The following is a 19,872-nucleotide window of genomic DNA, read 5'->3' on the forward strand; positions in this document are numbered from 1 at the left end:
CCTCTTCCTTCCTTCAGAAGACCATCACTGATGCTGTGAAGGCCTATGTCCCTACCATACTCATCAACCCTCACTACCCTATGCTTCCTCCGCAAGCCGTCCTTCTTCGTGAATGCTGCAGGCTCTACCACTCGTTCCTTCACACCAATGACTGGGATACACTCCCCCACCACCGGGGCAATTACAGCGACACAGCCAGAACCTTCTTACAGCAAAGAAACGCCAGGACTGGTGCTAGACATGCACACACCTCAACAGCACCCTCCCTGTCAACCCCTCTAAGTACTGGTCCTGCATCACCTTACTGGTAGCCATCCCACACTGCATTACCCTATCCTCCACAACGATCGCCCCTTCCCTGACAATCTCAGTAAGGCTAACCATTTTGCACCCCACATATCAGAGATCTTTGCCATTCCTGACAATCCTCATTTTGATTACTCCCTCTTCCCCACCATCCTTGACTGCACTGATACCTCCATCCCACCACTCATCCCTAGCTTCCAGTACTTGGATCAGTTACCCCCCCCCCCAACATCAACACCCTCATCACCACACATGACATCACACTCATCCTCCGCTCCAAACGCAACACCACCCCTGGTCATGATGGCGTCACCTACTGCCACCTCAAGAAGACCCCCCATCATTCCTGGCTGTCCTTGCTACTCTGTACAATGTCCTCCTCTCCACTGGCTTTTACCCTGACCTGTGGAAGACTTCTCGTTTTCTACTGTTCCCTAAATCCAACAAATCCCCCTCTGATACCTCTTCGTATTGTCCCATCTGCCTCGCCTCCATGCTCAGTAAGGTCTTCGAGACTATCCTCTCCCACCGTATTCACCGCCACTTTAACCAGCACCAACTCCTCCCCCTTACCCAGTGTTGCTTCCAACCTTCCTTCTCAGCCGACGTCCAACTCCTTAACCTTATCAATCTTCTTTCCCTCCAACGTAACTCCTGTCACTCCGCTATCTTTGTTTCCCTTGACCTCCAGAACGCCTGCAACCATGTCTGACAGACCTATGCTCTCCCTATCAATTTCGTCCACCTCGTTGCTCTCTTCCTCTCCCATCATCCCTCCTATGTCACTTTCCAACTCCCGTATCGTCTATGCCTCTGCTGGCGTACCCCAAGGCTCTATCCTTTCCCCTCTCCTCTATCTCCTGTACACTACTGATACGCCCAAACCTCCCCCACCTGTTCATCTTCTCCAATTTTCTGATGACACCGCCTTCCTAGTCCTTTATCCTGCCATTCAATGGTCCCAGCATACCCGCCAAACCCACTTTGACCAGTTCACCACTTGGTGCAACCAGTGGTTCCTTCATCTCAACCCATGCAAAACCCAAGCGATCATCATAGGCCGCAGCATCCGCTCCTTCTGTCTCCATGATTTCTTCCTAACCATTTATGGCTGTCCTATCCACCTCACTCCTACCCTCAAATACCTTGGCCTCACCCTCAACCGCTCCCTCACCTGCACTCCCCATCTCCTTACAATCCAACACAAAGCCCACAACAGACTCCACCTCCTGAAACTCCTGTGTGGCCAAACATGGGGACCGCATCCTTCCACCATCTTTCACACTTACAAATCCTTGATCTGTCGCAGCCTTTGTTATGCCTGTGTTTGCACTCCACCTCAGCTTCCCTATCCGCCTTCTGTCCCCCCACGTGCATCCTCTTCGACATCATCCCCTTCCCCCACCTTCTCCTTTTCCTTGAACACATCCGCACCCTGTATATTGCCCAATGACTCGATCCCCTCCCGCCCCCTGGTGTCCCCCTTCCTCTCCACCCCCAGCCCATTGCGGCGCCTTTACCATTGTGTCCCCCCCCTCTCTCCATCTCCACACCCTCTACCTCCTTTCCCAATGCAGCTTCCAGCACCTACCCCTCCCAGATGATGAAATTCGGCCTGACATCTACCCCTCCTACCAACTCTAACCCCACCTTCCTCCTGCCTCCTCTTCAGGGCTCCCTCTCCTCCTCCTCCCTTCTCCTGAGCGGCTTTCCCCCTCCTACATCCCCTCTCTCTCCCACGCTCCCCTTCAGTGTCTCTACAATCCCTCCTGCCTTGTGTTCCATCTTCATTTCCTGCCCTGCCGGTCTCCTGCCTCTTGGTGCGCCTCCTGCCCCCTTTTTTTCCTCTTTCTCCCCCCCTCCCAGCCCTCCACCGCGACTTCCTCCCCTCTTTTTCCCTCCTCTCCAGCTTCCAGTTCCTCGGCAGGTCCCTACAAGCGGTTTTTTTATTCTTCGTGAATGCTCTGACGTTTCCAATGGTTTTTTAAGTGTCATGCTCTGTGTGATTTTTATCCTGTGGCCAACTTTTAACTTGTGATTGCCTCCAGTGTTTTTTTTTTTTAAGTGCACTTTGATTTTCCAGCTGTGTTCTTTTAACTTTATGTCGACTTTTTAACTGTCCCCCAGTGCATATCCCCATCTTAGTGTATATTTTAACTCCCATCATCTCCATTTACTGTGTTTTTTATGTCCCCCTTTTTATCCCCCCTTTTTATACATTCACCCTTCTGCACTTTTATAAAACCAATTGGGTGAAGAGCGGTGGAATGTGCCGTTGCCAGCTCTTCGCTGCCCATATGGGGCAGGGGAATGAAATTACAATAAAGAAAAAAAATCAGTGATTAAAGTAAAACATTTTCAAGCAAAGCAGAATAGGCACTGGGCACGAAGTCACTCTTCCAGTTAAGCAGTTTTGTTGGTATGCCTCTTAATACTTAAAGCACACAAGTGCATATGTATGGCAGTAGCACTTTCCATTATGGTCTATTTGCTGTTTTAAGCTGTAGAGAAACTGCTAATGTATTTATGTTTTCCGTATTTTGCTGCAGATCTGAAAATGGTCATTATAGAGCGAAACCGGTAATGCGTTGACAAAAAATTTTGTGACCATAGACGTAAAGTAAAGGAAATAGTCGTATAATCCTCAGTCAGTGGTGTCTGTCGGATGTGGCTTGAAGCGTGTGGCGTCTGCATAGTACACTCTTGGGCGTTGTCAGCTTCCCACACCGTCGAGAAGCTACTTCCCACCCTCATACATCCTCAGTTGGCATCACGAGACAGAGTGCATCTTGCTCCAGTCCTTCTAACAAAGAAATAAGCATGGCATTACCGAGAATGGAATAACTGCAGGAGAGGCGCTCTGCATCGCGGTGTAGCTTGCTCGCCAAGTTTCGAGAGGGTAAGTTTCTGGATGAGGTATCGAATATATTGCTTCCCCCTACTTATACCTCCCGAGGAGATCACGAATGTAAACTTAGAGAGATTCGAGCGCGCACGGAGGCTTTCAGACAGTCGTTCTTCCCGCGAACCATTTTGTTCAGGATTTAGAGTAACGTCTCGCATTAAAAGGACACCATTTGCTTTGACGAATATGCACGACCAAATTTCCTCTCTAAGGAGGTTTTTTTGGTGCTGACAGTAACACTATACGTACAAAAAACCACACACAATTGCTTGTCTTAACACTCTTATAAAGTGGCCTGATACATGTCTCCCTGACTAAAGAACATTATGTGAACCTACTATTTATAACACTATGGTGGTGCTAGGCATTTTTCGCAGAAACACTATTTTTCTACATTGTATCCCATTCCACATGCTTTTATTGTAGTGTAAACTGCTGGACAGTGTTCTGCAATGTACTACATTTAATAGCTATTCGTTGCTAAAGTTGTGGAAATTTTAGTTCTGTACGAAAACAGATATAGTGGTGGAAGCCTTGCTAACTTGTACCCAAGAAGATGTGAGTTCTGTCTGCCTATAGTTTTAATTATTTAATTTGAGAGTCGATTACATAGACTAAAACACGATTTACGATTTGGCAGACACCTTACTAGTTTTCTAAACTGCCCTGACCAAAGGACATAGTATTAGCAGTCTGCGTAATACTACCGTTTGTCGAAGTAGACAACCTTCAACATGATTTAAAAAAATACCCTGCAGAGTACTATTGTTAAGACATTTAGACCTGTATGCCTACACAGTTCCGTATCATTTGGTAACAAGCGATTTGCGATGTGGGAATATCATAACAGAGGGAACTTGTACATTACGCCAGCCTCTAAGCGGGATGATTAGCATGGAAAATATCCAGTTCCATTACGACACAAACTCACTGTATCCTAACAGTTATAATTCACTATCTACACCAACATGTACGAAGCCTCTGCAATTCCAATTTTAGTAATATTACACTGATTTATGGATAAACGAGGGAAAAACAGTGTTCGGAAGAATTTGTGACAGTGACTGTGGAGCTTTAACGTAAACAGCAGGCATAAGAGGGAGACGACAGCAAATATGCATACTTTAATAAATATACGAAGTTAAAAGTTTCTGTGAAGTCATCGGGATATTTAAGTAAACGTCCCACTGTCCCACAGTGGCCACCAGTTCGACTTCCAGGAGGAAAGTCGCTGCCTGCTAGACCGACAAACAATGACACAGTCTCCGGCACACCTTCAGTAAAGTTCAGTGAACCGCTGCTGCCGGTGAGTATTCACTTCCGTCCAGAGCGCTAAGCGGCCAATGTGTGTTCAGCCGCGAGTCGGATTACGACGAAGCCTACCGCCTGTGTCACGGAGTTGCTAACAAGCGTCTGTGGAATCAGTACATTCCGTCTATTCCATGCAGAAGAGCTCTGCATGTTAGTGCCAATATTTGTGCCTCAGACACCACATCCTCTGTACAGCGTGTTGATGTATGATACACACGTGATCTGCAATCTTTTGCAAGTTGTGTGTCTCGAAGAATAAAACCTACTTTAGTTGAGATTGTGTCATCATTAGTTACTGTTTTACCACTGTTCGTTCCTAACTTCAAGCGGCGACCCAACGGTGGTGACGAGTCTCGTGAACCTACGGTGCTGTGTTTTCCTTCATCGAGGGCGACGTTAAGTGTATTTTGTGTGTATTAGCGTCAAGGAATTGTTATGTCTGTGCCACGACAAGAACTTTCTGTAAATGATGTGGTTCAGTTGCAGAGGCAACAAATTCAGCAACTTGGGCGGAGAGTTATTCAACTGACGCAAGTACTTTCAATGGCAGTTACAACTCAACATACTATGGGCACACCCAAATTCCGATAACATACAGCCAGTGAGGGGACTGGGCTGAATACCCACTCAACTTGTAGCGCAGTTCTCCGCCTACGACATAGCAGATACGAAGCGCAAAGATTATTTCCTTACTAATGTTGGTGTTTTATGTTGTGTGTCAAAATGTCTACGGACTCTTGGCCGGAGGACTTTGAGTGTTATTTGTTAGAAGTTATATGAGCACCTTGGCGCTCAGGTGCATGTAGCAGCTGCCAAATACAAGTTCTTTTGGCTTAGGAAGCAATCGGAACAGACATTTAAACAATGGCTCGCAGAACTAAGAGGTGTTACCAGACATTGCATATTTAAGTGTCCATGTGACGTCACACAAGTGGCGTCATACTCCGTGGTGTGATTACTCAGAATGTATGAGATGCACGCATGCACACTCCAATTTTGAAGCTACCATATCCTAAGTTAGAAACTGCCCTTTCTGTTACTGAACCTCAGAACGTTTTAGATATTGCAGAGGTAAATTTAGAGGCTCTGACCATTTCTGTAGTTCAAAGTACACAATGCACTCAGTTCTCTACTCAGAGGTCAAGCTGCAGGCAAAGCCCATTGTTAAAAAACAATCAGTCACGCCGGGCGCCTGCCACTTTGAGAGGTGGTATGCCTTTAGATGCACACAGTGACTTGCCCCCTCTCTTATTTATATCTAACTCTGAGTAATTCGGTTTGGGGAAGTATGGCCGAGTATTGTCATTACAAGGCTAGTATTGAGAACTCAGAAGATATGAATATTTTCCTCTCTAATTGCATGTGGTGATAAGTTGGTACTGCTTCACATGTTGACTTCCCACGCAGCGTCTCTCATCACCCGGGTGGTCCGGTGACAGGCGGGTTCTGCCGATCTTGAAAGGGTTAAGCCGACGGGTGTGAGGGAGTCGAGTGCATGCTTTCCAGACGCCACATTGTCATAAGTGCGGCGGCGACACGCCCACAGGGGCCTGACGGAGCGGCTGGGCTAGAGATTCCGTTGCTTCGCAGAAACACAGTGAAAACACTTTCTGACGGACTTCCAGCGAGGCATGGGAATGATTTGTGTTCCCAGGCAGTCTTGGCAGGCAAATTCCCGCGTTTTATGCAAAATTATAACTGTGATTGGCTTGCTCAGGGTCGCAGAAATTGGCGCCAAGTATCTCCATTGGTGGAATAGTTGTGCTTCGGCAGTAGAGTGGAATTTTCCACCGGTTTTCGAGTTGCTGATTGGCACGTTTTAACCACAGCCTCTGTCGTGGGGGCGGGAATGTTCTGTGTTCAGCTTGTACGGGTGCTCTTGAGAGAGTCGGCTCTCGCTTTTCGGTCAGAGTAGGTTACAAGACTGAGCTCTCGCTGCTCTGGACAGCCTGCCTTCCGTTGGTTGTCTAATATAGTTTCGTTTAATTGTAACTGTTTGATGAACTTGCTGAAGTTCCGACTTCAACATAACTTTCCGAGTACAGTTGGCAATTGAGCATTCTACGTACAAGCGGCCTACGTTGCCCGTCTTGAGCAGTTTTGGCTAAAGTTGACTGTATCGGAGTTACTGTGTGACTTCGCTTGTTAAAATCAGTCACTATACCGTCAGTGATTGTGTAGCGAGCCTTCTTCGTCTCCCTCAGAGGCGCATTTGTGTTGCTAGAAGTCTTTAGTCTGGAGCAACCAGACCAGGATAATTTGTTTTGGGCTATACTCGCGACATTATCATCACCACAACAGGACGTCGAAGCAACCAGCCATCGCCTCCGGTATGCCAGATCGTGTCCTTCCAGTTAAGAAGACAGCTTGGTAATGTATGTCCGCAGCACCCACAGATTAGGGAATTTAGATATGTGACAATCAGAGCTCTGCATAGCGCGCCTGTTCCCGTCTTTTCTAATGTGGTTCTGTCTTGGGTGTTCATTGTCTGAGTTCTCACTACAGTAGCAGCAATTAATGTTGGGTTGGCTGGGTGTTTCTCGTAAGATTTGAGTTGCAAGGAATTGGCTCCACATACCACTTGGTCATAAATGTCACAATCTAGTTTATGGACAACTTCACCTTCACAGCATTTATTTGAGTATCCAAGTTGACGTATTGTAAATGTTTCATGTGTTATGTTTATTATTTTTCTTCTTGATCCATGTGCAACAACATAAGTCGGATTTAGAAAAGGGGGGGGGGCTTAAAGCATCATTTCCATATGAAGATTCTAGAGGAATTTAGTGTTAAATACACTGCTAGCCCCGACACCTCGCAACTTTGCAGTCTAATATCTGGAAGTCGTTCCCGAAGTGCACGACCGTTAGCAGTGCCCACGCAGAGAGGCAAAATGTTTTTCCTGTGGCAAACGGGGCCATATTCAAGCGTGATTTCAAAACAGCCGTGTCAGGCGACAGTGAGACTCTACTTCAGTGTTCTTCAAAAGAAGTAAATGTCATATCAGTTGAGCCGGTGGGGGAGGCCCAATTAGTGTTTTACCCTTAAAGTAAACAGAATCGTTCACAAGTGATCTGCTTTCAGAGAAATAAACTGTATGTACATCTACGTGCGGCAGAGCATTCTGTGAGACTACAATTAGACAAAGGTGCTTGCATGACTTTGCTGAACAGAAATACTTATGAATTGTTAGGCAGCTCATGGCTACAGCAGCCTACTGCCATTCTGCCAGCACACAATGGACACAATATCCCAGTGTCGGGAGTGTGCAGACTGGCAGCAACATTTCTTAATGTTACTAGAACTTTACTATTTCATGTACCGTGTTCTGGGAACAGTCCGAACTTTTTTGATCTGACCTCACTTGACTTGTTTTACCTGGACATTCAGGACAATGTGTTGCCAGTCAATGCTACTGTTCCTCACAACTGTATTAATGAGTGATGTGACAATACAGAAATTTATTTCGAGAAGGCCTGGGGAACGCTGAAGATTTTGAAGCACATGTAACTTTAAAAGATAATGCACAACCACCGTTTCATAGTGCAGTCCCCTAACGCATTCGTGATCAGGTCGCTCAAGAATTGAAACTATGGCAAGACAGTGGTGTTGCTGAACAGATCTCAGCCAGTCAGTGGGCATCTCTCCCGACAGTTATCATAAAGCCATCGCGTGGGTTGCAGCTATGAGCAGACTTTGAAACCACTATCAACCCTCAAAACAGAGATGGACTCTTTTCCCCTTCTTCACCTGATGAACTGATCGACAGATTGTGACAGGAATGCTTGTTTTCCAAAATAAATTTCCCGGGGACATACTCGCAGTTACCCTTGAATGACATTCCAAACGGTTCTTTGTACTTATCACGCACTTTAGTCTATATCTGTTCCAGCTCCTCCCAATCGGCAGTGCATTAACTCTCGCAGTTTTACAGTGATTTCTGAATCAGTTAACAGCGAAGGTCCCTTCGTGTGTAAATCATTTAGATGACACTGTAGTTTCTTTTGGCACACCAGAGGAATATTTATCCAGTTTTGACTGTTTGTCCCAAGATCTTTCGGACATGGGAACCAAGTGTAATAAAGCGAAATGCTCATTTCTTCATATCATTAATTCACAGGGCATCCATCCAGCGCAATCGCACTTGTTGTCACTCAGGGATTTGACGGCGCCTCGTCATTTTAAGGAGTTAAAGGCAGTAATGAGCTAACCGACGTATTATTTCAAATTTATTCCTCATACAGTACAAACTGCTGCCCTGTTGAACCACCTACGCTGGAGAGGTGTTCGCTTCTTACGGTCCAAAGATTTTCAGGACGCATTCCAGCAACTTAAGGGTGATCTTCTCAGTGATCGTTGTATGGTCCACTTTGACCAAGACAAGCCAGTAGTTTTAGCACTTGATGCGTCATCCTATGGGCTTGGATCGAAGCTATTCCACAGGATTGGTAGCTCTGACAGGCTTGTAGCCTTTTCTTCCAAAACTTTAAACAAGGCGCAGTGTAATCGCAGGCAGCTGGAAACAGAGGCGCTCGCCATTGTTTATGGAGTCACTAAATTTCTCCACTATTTGTATAGTCGACCTTCTATCTCATCTCAGATCACAGGCCACTGACAGCTTTCTTCAGCCACTCCAAGCCTGTTCCGCCACGAACAACACAAAAATTATTATGAAATTTTAACGAAATTCAGACCATTAGCTGCTTACAGGCGTTGATTAATATCAACAGGGACAGATGAAAATGTGTGCCCCGACCAGGACTCGAACCTGGGATCTGCTGCTTACATGGCAGACGCTCTATCCGACTGAGCCATTTTTTTTCTTTTTTATTTATTATCAGAAAGACTTGGTACTATCATGACACTTCAGTAGACCATAGTCATATCATCATGTAATAGAGGCTGCAAAAGGGAGAAAAAATTTATTACGAGAATAGAACAATAAATAAAAGAAAAAAAACGAGAACGTAGCCAACAAACAACCACCAAGCTCATAAGATATGTATCAATAACTATTTTGATATGGTTTTTTAGTAAATTTTAATTTTTTTATTTTTTATTTTGTGTTTTTTATAGTTCATAATTGAATCTAAAAAGAGTAGGAAAACGAAACAAGATTACATTCCAAATAGCAAACTAAGAAAAATTCCAAGTAAACTAGGAAAAGCTAAGGATCATAGACGCGCCCGTGTATCTATACTTCATCGATACACATTTGACAATAGAGCGATGCTGAGTCAAAACACAAAACAAAACGAACAGGGAAACAAGGAGAGAACAAACCGAAGCAAATCAGGTGGGAAACATACATAACAAAGAAAAACACTTATCATCAAAATGAATTAAATTAACCAACACCTTACCGATGAAAAACAAGATTCACCATGTTGGCGAAGAGGTCTCGGTATCGAGGCATTCGCAAGCATGTCCAATAGGCCGTGATCATGTACTGCATGACGTTCATGTGATCGTCCCCCTCGCCTTCTACAAAATAATGAACGAAATGTCCCAGCAACCACATAACGGTATGGGTTTTTGACTGTGGAAAGAAAGAAGAATCTGGGCGCACTATGATGTCCGTAGTGCAGGCAGTCTCAGAAGACCGAGTAAGGAAGGCCAATTGTGTCCTGATCCAACCACCAGTTTGCCTTATGACCTCCACAAGTAAAACGATGTCGTATCGTATCGGGAGACGTACAACGACTACATAAATTCGTCTCACTACGCCCAATACGGAAAAGTCGCTCGTTCGTTGGAATCAAGTTATTTACGACCTTGTACCAGGAGGACGCTACTCACATCGGCAAAATCGGAAGACTGATATTAAACCAAACTTTCGTTCAGGTTGTTTGCGGCGAGTCTCTTTCAACGAGCTTCGGGCAATGGACTGCTTCCCCACGAGTCTGTAGGAATTTAATGGTCTCCATATGATTTCAGCCCATAAATAGCTCATCGCAAGATAGAAGTCACGAATGTGTTTTAACTTATAATTTATGCGACCAATATCAATAGGGGGTTCAAGACTAGCAGGACAGACAAAGAAAAATAAATGAGACGTGAATGTGTGAGTTTCTTGAGTCATCGTCAAAATAGTACGACGTACATATAGCATCTGCGACTTCCTGTATATATTAGTCAGGTCCAGCCCCCCAAAGGAGCGAGGCTTCGTGATCACCTCATACCGTAAGCGAAATATATGTCTTTTCCATAAGAAATGACCAGAAAATTGTAGTTTTTTCGCTATCGTCGCGGGAAGCGGATAAACTTAGGCTGCGTAATAAGCTTTGCATAAGACATATGTATCCAGTATTCGGACTTTCTGGAGCAGAATAAGAGAACGCCTTTCATGCTCTAATACAGCTCCCTGAATTTTTTTCGTAGCAGACTTCCAGTTGAGCGCCACCATTTTGAGTGGACAACGATCAATGATGATACCGAGAGACGTATACAGATCCAGCGCAGTAGCCCATGGAACAACCGCGTCATCAAAACCTCGCAAAGGAAGAAGCTTAAGTTTTGCACCTGAACTCCGACAAAAACTATTGATGACAGCCTTCAGTCGAGGTATCTCAGCAGAATTGCGTAGTAGAACAATCACGTCATCCGCATATGCACGAACAGCTATAGTCCCGCCGGAAAGCGTCCAACCTGTCAGCTGGGATGCTAGCATGCGGAATAGGGGCTCCAGGAAAAACACAAACAGACACCGTCAGCGGGCTTCCTTGAGACACTCCCCTACGGATACTTATTAGGGGCGTTAGTTGGCCATTAACAACCACCGAAGCCGAAATACCCGTAAACAGATTTGAGAGCACTCGCCGCGTGTCAATAGTGAAACCAACTGCCTCCAGAATCGGAATCAGAAAGTCGTGATTAACACGATCAAATGCCTTACTGAAGTCTAAAAAAGCAAGAGCACAAGGGACGGACGTTACAGCAGCAACCGAAACCATATCACGAAACTTTAATATAGGGGTAAGAATGGTACGACCAGGTACGCAGCTTTGATGTTTTGTAACAATCGTATCCATCAAAGCCGACGTCCTACTATTAACTGCCCTCGCCACAGTCTCATAATCAAAGTTTAACAAAGTTAGTGGGCGAAAGTGATCAGGGGCAGCCGGTCCAGTGTGTATCGGGATTACAACAATTTTTCCCACTTTGAACAAGGGCGGCACTACTCTACCCTGTAACACCTCATTCAGAAGGGAGGTAAAGGTAGCACCCAACAACGGCCAAAGGCGCACGTAAAATTCCTTTGGAAGTCCATCTAGACCCGGGGACTTTTGATAAGGCGATCCCACAATAATTTTGTAAAGTTCCTCAGACTGAAAGGCAGCTAAGAGCGCTTCATTATGTTCAGATGTAATTGTCGTATACAAGATGCTGACAAGTGGGTCGTAAAAGGTTTTACTGGACTCCTCGATATCGTAGATTTCTACATAGTACTGGTGTAAGATACGCACTATATCAGCTTACGCCATTACGATACATCCATCTTTTGTCGTGGGAGAATGAATACAAGTGCGTCGGCGACCGATCTGATACCGAAGCAAATGATATAAGGAAGTCAGTTCTTCCATCACCAATGATCGCGACTTCGATCGGATTTTCAAACCTTCCATTTCCATTCTCTTCACGGTTAACAATTTTGCCTTACCGGCCTAACATCTGCAATTCGCAGAGGGCTTGACCCGAAGCAGCATAAAGTTCACGCAGGATGGAATAGTAATATTCATAAGTTCTCCGAAAGTCTCGCGCTTTGGCAGCACAGAAACGTATCAAAGTCTGCGTGAGCCTCGGTTTCGCTAGCTATATCCACCAGTCAAGCACTCCGTCTTCAGGCCACAAGTGCCCCAATGGGACCGTCCGACCGCCGTGTCATCCTCAGCTGAGGATGCAGATAGTAGGGGCGTGTGGTCAGCACACCGCTCTCCCGGTCGTTATAATGGTTTTCCTTGACCGGAGCCGCTACTATTCGGTCGAGTAGCTCCTCAATGGGCATCACGAGGCGAGGCTGAGTGCACCCCGAAAAATGGCAACAGCACATGGCGGCCCAGACGGTAACCCATCCAAGTGCCGGCCACGCCCGACAGCGCTTAACTTCTGTGATCTGACGAGAACCGGTGTATCCACTGTGGCAAGGCCGTTGCCCCATCAGTCAAGGGTGGAGGAGTATTTCCCAGTGGACCGTAGAGTATGCTCCCACACGACTTGCATCACATCATCGAGAGAAGGGTCAGCTAGATGAGCGATGTTTAGCATCCACGGAGGGCGAAAAATTTGACTGGTTGCCATTCAAGATTGAGAGTTATGGCCACAGCACAGTGATCCGTAAAGGAAGCTGGGATAACTTCAACGTTAAGAATACTATCGCTCAGGAAGTCCGATAAGTAAAATCTATCTAACCTGCTACTAGAAGTCGCAGTAAAGTGGGTAAATTTAACTAATGTCGGGTATTTACATATCCAGACGTCTTTTAGGCGTAAGGAGCGGCTCAATTCATGTAATTCGAGACAGAAATTAAGGTTTGGAGATTGATCCACAGGACGCAATACACAGTTAAAGTCATCACTCAACAGAATACCCGGAGGACTCTTACACAACAAATAAACAATATCCTCTTCATAAAAACGCGAACGATCCACCACGTGACCAGTGCCAGTAGGGGCATATAAACGAACCAAAGTAAGATTAAAAAGTTGACACCCTATGCCCCTGCCAGAATCCACCATTTCCACTTCAGCAATAGGAATGCTTTCGCGAAAGAATAAGGCGGTCCCCGTAGAATATTCGGGTGCTACATTAAAGATCATACGAAAACCAGATAAGGAGAAATTACTAAATAGCACCTCCTGTAAGAAAACTGTGTCCGCACATGAATCATAAATGAACTGACGCAGCGAAGCCAATCGCAATTCTTATTCCACACGATTAACGTTTAAGGAAAGGAACGTGTAGGCTTGGGTAATTGATCACAGCTCGACAGAGATGTACGGAATATCGGAGTAGAATTATGTAGACAGCTGAGAGTCAAGGTCCACTGTGGAATCCACAGTGGAATCACACATCGGGGGACCATAACCCACGTCATCGCAACCTATTTTCTTAGATTTCTTACGAGCCACCGCACGGTCAAGTTGTATACGCTGTTTCTGCCGGCTACGTGAGATGGCGGCCTCTGCAGACAGAGGCTTGGGAGGGGTCATAGGCACAGCTTCCTCCCTCACCCCCCCAGACCTAGGGTCATGTAATGCAATGCCAGTCACTAAGGCGGAAGCATTCTGTGGAATTACCAATACAACAGGTGATACTTGGTCGCTAATTTTCTTCTCCTCGGGAGCTGCTGTAGGCGGCAAATACAGGAAGACGAAGGAACAGGAGGACACTGCATCGTCTTAGGCTGTAACGGAGGACAGAAAGACGAACGGGGGGCTCCGCTCCCTCTTCACACACAGGCAGCTCAGAAGGAGCCACTTCGCGAGCAGGAGGGATGCTGGAGATAACTTCTTCGTCACTCACCGTACCACGGAGGGGAGGTATAGTAGCATCGAGAGTAGCAGGGGACACAATCGATGCGGAGGAGGTTCGCGCAGAAGGTACAACCAAATCCTCACCATCACCTTTCTGAGTGCGATGTCGCTTGTTTGTCGCCGTTATAAGTTCTATCCTGGGGCCAATAGGATTCAGAACCTGTCGCGGTGGTAAAGGCGGAAATTCATTGACACGATTATCAGAACTGACTGTTTATACATTATAATCCGAAGCAGAAGTAGGTCCGACGGCGGGAGGTGAAGGAACAAGATCAGCAACCGTCAATTTGTGAAGCTGCACTAATGACGGCTTTAATACAAAAACCCTCCGCGGACAATTAGAACGAACGTGTCCACTTTCATTACATAGGAAACAGGTTCCCTCTTGAGCAGTATACATGATACTGATGTGGTAACCACACACTTGTAAATGTGATTATATATTGCGTTTGACATGCACTTCCAAGGAAAGAATTCCACTATAACACTGTAATCTGCGTTGAGTCGACCAGCGTTCACGACGGATGTTTTTCACGTTACCATAAGGAGTCAATATGCCCTTTAGAAAACTGTCATCAACTTCCGGCGGGAGGCTGAACACTCGAACATTGGTGTATTCGATTTCAGCATCTGCGAGTGACACTATACTAGGGGAATTATCACGATGTGTGAACAGGATGTGAGAACCATGTCGCGACAGTAATCTTTCAGCGTGAAAGATCCATGAATTTCACGTAAAACACATAGTCGTCAGCATCACAATGCCGCGCGGAGTGGCCGCGCGGTTAGAGGTTCCATGTAACGTGTTGCACGACCCCTGCCGCCGGAGGTTCGAGTCCTCCCTCGGGCATGGGTGTGTGTGTGTGTGTTGTTCTTAGCATAAGTTAATTTAAGTAGTGTGTAAGTTTAGGGACCGATGACCTCAGTAGTTTGGTCCCTTAAGAATTCACAGACATTTGAACACATTTCAGCGTCAAAATAAGCGGTGTGGACCTGATCAGAGTTCACATGAATTGTATCGAGAAGCCAGTCGTGGATTTCTAGGGTCCCAGGCTGAATGTGTCACGTTGTTTTATCGAAGCGGAAAAGTTCATTGAGATGAGCAACCTCCTGCTGTAGTGAATCGCGCTGCTGTTGAAGTGAAAAGCGGCCTCCATATTATGCAGAAGACGTAACACAATCTTCTTGTGTGAAGCACCCATGCGCATTTCGCAGTGAGGTGTGTATGGAATGGGCAGAAGCTGTCGCGATGAGGGAGACATGGAAGACGCATTAATCTTCATGCCTTCTGATCTGGCAGAATGGCTTCTTGCGTCCAGCGTAGGAGACAGCATGCCTAAAGCCGGAGATTGCACAAGAAGATGATTATAGAGGTCCATAGGTAATGGAAAAATTTAAGAAAATCGGCCCCCAATATGGGGCCAAACATGCAGGCCATTAACAATCATCATGAAGGTGAGAAAACATTTTGCAGATTTAATTTCATATGACTCTGAGGCATGTCCTTCACATCCCGTAAAACACCACTTATATCCAAACCTGTGTTGACCAAAATTCCATACCAGATATCTTTTCAAACACAAATAATCGTGAAGATTCACATTTAGCAGAAGCTGTGGCATTGTCATTACAACTACAATCTTACTGGTTATACAACGGATATGCACGTCTATACACATCCGTTGTTGATATCTGGGAACCCACACAGTTTGCAACATCATCTAGCATTTCGCCTGAAGTGTCTATGGAACCAACACCATTCGAATTTGCGTGGCTGCCGCTCGTCAATGCGCCGTAGGCTCCTTGGGCTGTCAGCTGCCAGCTTGGCGTAGAGTCTTGCCAGTTCAGTGAGGATTCTCTCAGTAGGTGGCTCTGGTGGTTGCACAGCCGAGACGAGACTTCAGTGACAGCGAAACATGGGAATTGACGTAGTTGAAGGCGTTGTGAATATTGACTTTGAAGACGATATTTTAGATGAGGCAGAAATATCTGTGTTTGTTTTATGTTATTGTTTTTGTTGACGTGGTAGATGCTGCATAAATCCTTTTCAGCGATGAATTTTTTTAATAATTTCAATTTTGACAGTTATTTTTAACACTATATTTGAGATGTAAGGAAGTCATTGCAAATATATTTCTTCAACAAATGCTTCAATTTACTGTACAACAATGAAAATAGGAAATGGCCACATTTGTGTACATGGTGCATAGCAGGTTACATGAGAGCAAACATGGTGAAAACATAAAGAAACTAAAAAATGTGATAAATAATAGCGAAATTCAAGTAAGAAGGAATTGTTCACATCATGTATTGTGGAAGAACTCCGTACATTGTGGGCAAACAGGAACCTTGCACTTTTGCAAATGTATCTCGTTGTTCTTTTGCAGTTTTTATTTCTCACATTCCTTTTTTTTTCAGGGTAATGGGCTATTCCAACCAGTCTTATATATGCAGTACACCCAGTGCGCTGCCTTTTCTTCCAGTGAGTATGGTCAGTGGTGTTAGATGGTCTGCCACACTTCCTTTGCAGGCTTCCAAGCTATGTAATTGTTGTAGCAACTGAGGCCTTGTATTCCACCAAAGAAATATTTCTCTCAGTGCCTCTTTTGTAAAGAATCCATGCATTTACTAGTGCAACATTATAAAAGTGGAAAAATATTCTCAAATAAAACTTCTTGCTCTTCATTGTGTGAGGGTAGTGTGCAACCATCTGGTCAGTCATGTCTACTCAGCCCATGAATTTGTTGTAGCATGCAACAGCATCTGGCCTCTCGATATCTATGCGAGCATGGTTCTTCACGTCCCATCACAGTATCAGTTGGTGTCCCTCCAGAAAAGGTAGATATCATGTGGACAATGTTTCTCTCCACCCATCACAAAACTGTAATATTGTCATTAGAAGTAGCAATAGACATTGAACCTCGACGTGATTCCATTAGAGCTTTGCTGTTGGTCAATTTACTCTCTGCACCCTACAGTCTGTTCGACCTTATGGTTCCCAATACATGAATTTTCTTTTGCTTGAGATATGAAAGCAATGGGATTGCTGCGAATAAATGGTCAAGAATGATCTTGTGATTTTTTCCTTCTAGCCCCTGGCACAATCTTACGACAGTGTCCCCAATAGGACTGAAGCTCAGTGTGTAATTCCGCTCCCACCTTTTCTCTTGGTACATCTCAAAAAATGTTGCGCATCAATCTGAGCTAGAGCGTACCCATGATTTCAATCCCCATTTTTAGGGCTTAGACTTTATATACTGTTTTGCCCTGCTTCTACCCTTGAAGAGGAGAATCATTTCACTTATAGACTGATATTCAGTAGGAGTTACATTCCCCGAAAATGTCTCTTTCATTGTGTCCAATATGGGTTTCACCTTCACAAACATGGCAGAGTTATTTCCCGGGATTTCGTTCAAAAATGGTTCAAATGACTCTGAGCACTATGGGACTTAACATCTGTGGTCATCAGTCCCCTAGAACTTAGAACTACTTAAACCTAACTAACCTAAGGACATCACACACATCCATGGCCAAGGCAGGATTCGAACCTGCGACCGTAGCAGTCGCGCGGTTCCGGACTGAGCGCCTGAACCGCTAGACCACCTCGGGCGGCCGGGATTTCGTCTTTGTCCACAAAACGTAAATACGTTTTTAGACTACTGGCCAGTAAAACTGCTACAAGACGAAGATGAAGTGCTACGGACCCGAAATTTAACTGACAGGACGAAGATGCTGTGATATACAAAGGATTAGCTTTCCAGAGCATTCACACAAGGTTGGCGCCAGTGGCGACACCTACAACGTGCTGACATGAGGAAAGTTTCCAACCGATTTCTCATACACAAACAGCAGCTGACACGGCGTTGCCTGGCGAAACGTTGTTGTGATGCCTCGTGTAAAGAGGAGAAATGCGTACCATCATGTTTCCGACTTTGGTAAAGGTCGGATTGTAGCTTGTCTCGATTGCGTTTTATCGTATCACGACATTGCTGCTCGCGTTGGTCGAGATCCAATGACTATTAGCAGAATTTGGAATCGGTGGGTTCAGGAGGGCAATACGGAACGCCGTGCTGCATCCCAACGGCATTGTATCACTAGCAATGGAGATGACAGGCACCTTATCCACATCGCTGTAACGGATCGTGCAGCCACATCTCGATCCCTGAGTCAACAGATGGGGACGTTTGCAAGACAACAACCATCTGCTCGAACAGTTCGACAACGTTTGCAGCAGCATGGACTATCAGCTCGGAGACCATGGCTGCGGTTACCCTTGACACTGCATCATAGACAGGAGCGCCTGTGATGGTGTACTCAACGACAAACCTGGGTGCACGAATGGCAAAACATCATTTTTTCGGATGAATCCAGGTTTTGTTTACAGCATCATGATGGTCGCATCCGTGTTTGGCGACATCACGGTGAACGCACATTGGAAGTGTGTATTCGTCATCGCCCTACTGGGGTATCACCCGGTGTGATGGTATGGGGTGCCATTGGTTACACATCTTGGTCACCTCTTGTTTGCATTGACGGCACTCTGAACAGTCGACGTTACATTTCAGATGTGTTACGACCCGTGGATCTACCCTTCATTCGATCCCTGCCAAACCCTACATTTCAGCAGGATAATGCACGAACACATGTTGCAGGTCCTCTATGGGCATTTCTGGATACAGAAAATGTTCGACTGCTGCCGTGGCCAGCACATTCTCCAGATCTCTCACCAATTGAAAACGTCTATTCAATGGTGGCTGAGCAACTGGCTCGTAACAATACACCAGTCACCACTCTTGATGAACTGTGGTATTGTGTTGAAGCTGCATGGGCAGCTGTACCTGTACACGCCATCCTAGCTCTGTTTGATTCAATGCCCAGGCGCCTCAAGGCCGTTATTAAGGCCAGAGGTGGTTGTTCTGGGTACTGATTTCTCAGGATCTATGCACCCAAATTGCGTGAATATGTAATCAAATGTCAGTTCTAGTATAATATATTTGTCCAATGAATACCCTCTTATCATCTGCATTTCTTCTTGGTGTAGCAATTTTAATGACCAGTAGTGTATTTTCTCAAATCTCTTAAGTGACATAATGTCAGCAATAAGATCCATTCTCAAAACTGGGTTACCTGACCAGTTCATACGTCCGTTTTGGGTACTTTATATATGTCATGATCAAATTAATCGCTAAGAAGCAATGAACTTCACTTACTGAGACAGAGAAATTGCATTCGCCATTTGAAAAAGCATTCCGTGTTGTCTCTCTGACTATCAAGTCCAGTGCTTTAGGAGTGTACATGTTGTAGTAGTAAAAATATGGCGTCTTCTCTACTAAAAGATCACTATTGCTTTTGTAAACGCCACAGAATGCAGGAATGTCACCAACGAAGTCAATGTCCTTGTTTGTATACCACATATTACGTGAAGATGTTGGAGAATTCGAAACTTGTACTTGCAGTTGCACTATTGGTCTGGACTGTTATTGAGTGAATTGCCCTATCAACAGCTGAATCACCACTAGCAACAGTGTCACCACTACAACACTATCATCATGAGAACCGTCATCAACAATATCACTGTCTTTATCACACGTAATTACGTCCAAGTGAGAACAATTGGCATCATCAACAGAATCTAAAATGAGTAAAATTTCCCCTGGGCTTAATGCTTTCCTTCGATTCATTTTTAATAATGTTGGAAGAGAAACTGTAAAATAAATGAAAGTAACAAAATGACAAAAACGGTATTTTACAATTGAGACTCTGGTGGTTACATGGTATTTCAGGTTATGTTACCTATGCAATGTGTCCACAAATGTG

General features: G+C 45.2%; 1 pseudogene; it reads right to left on the reverse strand.

Moving 5' to 3' along the window:
- Positions 1–12,558: 12,558 nt before the first annotated feature.
- LOC124557108 lies at positions 12,559–12,676 on the reverse strand (annotated as a pseudogene).
- Between the last annotated feature and the right edge of the window lie 7,196 nt (positions 12,677–19,872).

Source organism: Schistocerca americana, chromosome X (assembly GCF_021461395.2).
Source record: "Schistocerca americana isolate TAMUIC-IGC-003095 chromosome X, iqSchAmer2.1, whole genome shotgun sequence".
NCBI classification, from domain to species: Eukaryota; Metazoa; Arthropoda; class Insecta; order Orthoptera; family Acrididae; genus Schistocerca; species Schistocerca americana.